The sequence below is a fragment of the Branchiostoma belcheri genome, unplaced genomic scaffold, assembly GCF_001625305.1.
Source record: "Branchiostoma belcheri isolate BF01 breed outbred unplaced genomic scaffold, Haploidv18h27 scaffold60, whole genome shotgun sequence".
Classification (NCBI taxonomy): Eukaryota; Metazoa; Chordata; class Leptocardii; order Amphioxiformes; family Branchiostomatidae; genus Branchiostoma; species Branchiostoma belcheri.
In genome coordinates, this window is record NW_017804243.1 from 733,540 (window position 1) to 736,818 (window position 3,279).

The 3,279-nt window shown below is 45.3% G+C and overlaps 1 pseudogene; it reads left to right on the forward strand.

The window, feature by feature from the left end:
* Nucleotides 1-588: 588 nt before the first annotated feature.
* LOC109482713 lies at nt 589-2,884 on the forward strand (annotated as a pseudogene).
* Nucleotides 2,885-3,279: the final 395 nt, after the last annotated feature.

The window sequence follows — 3,279 nt, forward strand, 5'->3', positions numbered from 1 at the left end:
TATAGACAAGTACGAGGGTTTCCTGGTGTATCTGATGAAGGCTCTGTCCGAGAGACTCAACTTCACTATTGAAGTCGAGCAGGTGTACGAGGGTGCACAAGTTCTGGATTCGGAGATCAAACGGCAGTTCGACAAAGGGGTGAGCTTTAAAGCGGCATTATGTAACATTTTTGCACCAGAAATATTGCATTGAAATATTTTAAATGAAAACTACCGTTCGTGCGATTGTAATTTTACTTCCGCTTTTCAATATGTTTGTGCACATTTCTGACATTTATAGTTGGCCCTAAAGCTGCCCACACGAGGTGCACCCAGTTTGTGGTGCCACCACGAACTACCAAAATGTAAACAAACATGACTGACATACAGCTGCAGCTTTTGACACACTCGTAAGGGGTCATAATTTGGCACCTCCACTTCCCAAATGGCACGTGTTTTCGAATTCAGTGGAGTAAAGTGGATTCAACTTACTTTGTATAAATATGTGACTAGAAAATTTATTTTTTGTATCGTCCTATAATCCAGCTTAGGGATGGTGGAAATATAAAAAGTCTGAAGTTATGCGGTGCATTTCAGGTGCACCTCGGCATGGTGATGAAGTCTATGCGGGAGATCAGACGAAAGTATTACGATCTCAGTCCGGAACTGGTGGAGTTCGGCTACACCATCTTTACTCCCAAACCCGTTAAGGTACACTTTACCTTAAACATAGTCCCATGCTCATGCTTGAGTGTCGTAGATTGTGTTACGTAGCATCCCCTCTATAGCTTCCTGTCCCTGGTCTTGCTTTCTGCATTCAGTCAGTGGTTTTGCCTAACCAGTCACGTGTGTGCTCTTCCCCATCTCATATCTACATCTGTATGTACATAGCGTTTTCGCGTGACATCATGAGCCTCATGATTATATTATATTAGAGAACAGAATGTTTATGAAAAACACTCTTTTTTAGATGTGTTTGTGTATATGTGTTTGTAAATATGGTCTTTTAAGCCTGAAATAAACAATAAACGAGAACACAAAATACAATGCAATACAGCAAGACATCAACACAATTAAGTTATGAAAATGCAAAACGGATGACAGAAAGCAATAACACGGAGAAGAGTTAGTGTACATTAAAAAAAATCAAACTACCAGTACAAACAACAAAGGTATAAACAATATAAAAAGATATTAGAATTTTGTAAGAACGCAAAGTAATGTCGAACCAAGAAGTAATAAGGAGTATAGTGTTCTGTCATTATGTCGGCCATTGGTTCACATTAGAATTAAGCGAAGATTTTTCGCCAAAGAAAAACCACTATGACAGGTAGCAGTCGTTGTCATGACAACTGTTATTTGATTGACACACCAGGAGCTGACCGGTCTGTTGGCGTTCATGACTCCGCTGTCCCCCCTCATGTGGCTGTTCTTCGCCCTGGCCATGGTGGTGGTCAGTCTCTTCCTGACACTGGTCAGCCAGCTGAACCCGTACGAGTGGAGATGGATGGCCAAACGGGGACAGGTGAGTGTGGTCATCTATGGCCCCTTTTCCCACTAGGATCGGCTTCGATCCGGTTCCAAGCCGGATCCAAGCGAATCTAACCTGGTGAAAAGGACCTATATATGTCAGCGTGAAGGCTCCGATCTGGTAAAATCGGTGATTCTACCGGTAGAAATCCTGATCTGAGTCTTTGAACAGAGACAGGGGATTCTGTTAATGCAATGTGTTAAGATGGTTTCCCTTGAGTGAAATTTATAATTAACAGGGTTTCTTACACGCAAACGTGTACGGAAAGAAGGGAAATTCTTGAATATTACAAAGAACTTAGTTTTATCTTACGCATAGCTGACGATGCCTTGTAAGTCACGATAATGAAGATATTTTATTTTCTCAGGTGGAACCATCACAGGGTGGTTACTACAATGCCTGGAACAGCCTGTGGAACGTGTTCTCCTCCACGGTGGGACAGGGCGCAGAGAACCCGCCCATGTCCTTCGCGGGACGGATCATCAGCGGGGCCTGGTGGTTCTTCGTCCTGGTCGTCATGGCCTCCTACACCGCCAACCTGGCCGCCTTCCTGACGGTCAAACCCGTCAACCCCATCAGGAGCATGGCGGACCTCGCACGGCAGAACAAACTCGAGTACGGCTTCATCAGGAGTTACGCCATCAAGAGGCTGTTCGAAACGGCGGACTCGTTCCCCCTGCGGGACATGTGGGAGAAGATCAGCGCCAATCCTGATTGGCTGGTAGATTCTAACGAGGAAGGCATCAAGCGGGCAGCCAAAGGCAACTACGCTTCATCACCTTCTCCGGAGTACGATTTCGCAAAATCAGCGAGCTGTGCGAGGTCGAAATGGTCGGGCAGCCCTTCTACAAGTACCACGTTGCCTTTCCCATCCCCATCGGCTCTCCTCACAGGATAAAGATTGCCAACGAGATTGAGAAAATGCGACAATTCGGCGTCCTCGAGGAGTTGAGTAACAGGTGGTTGGAAGTCGACAGGGGGCGCTGCAAGGACAGCGATCGCAATAGGGATGACGGGGTGTTGAAGATGGAGAACCTCCTGGGCCTGTTCGTGATTCTGGGCACGATCTCCGCTTTTGGCATGGCGGCTTGTGTCATCGAAGTGATCATATTCAAACTGAAGAAACTGGATGAGGGCGGAAGTATCGAAGAAAAGCAGGGCGGTAAAAACATAGAGGAAGACGTGAGTGAGGACGATGTCTTGGAAGAAAGAGAGGACGGCGTTTTTGAGGAGGAGGAGGCGACAGAGGAGGATGTCCTTGAGGAGGAAAGCGAGGAGAAAGTTTTTGAGGAGAGAGATGAGGGTGTTCAGGGGGACGTTGGAGTTATTGAAGAGATGGAACTTAACGTTATAGAGGACTCAACAAACAAATGATCCAACAGAAAAATACAGTATCTATAAGGAGTAACAAAATGTACTAATGCACGGATATGTGATGTATTGCATGTATCTGTGGTAACTATAGTACAAATTAAAGTTCATGGCTTCTATTGTTGTAAGTCAGTAACGCATGCAATGCTCGACTGCTGTTGGCAGGTACGTACAATAAGATGAGCCGTTTGAATATGAAAATTCAAGCTCCGGAACAGCAAGTTCTGTTCACTTTGAGAAGTCACTGAAAACGCACGACTGATGGAAAGCTTCAGAGAAGTTTCGCTGTTGTCCTCCAAGTGAATGCATGTATGCCTGTACTAATATATGCATGCCGATGGCGTTCTCTCTTTTGTGCTGAGTACACGTGATTCACTGTGAAAGTACACACGGCGTTT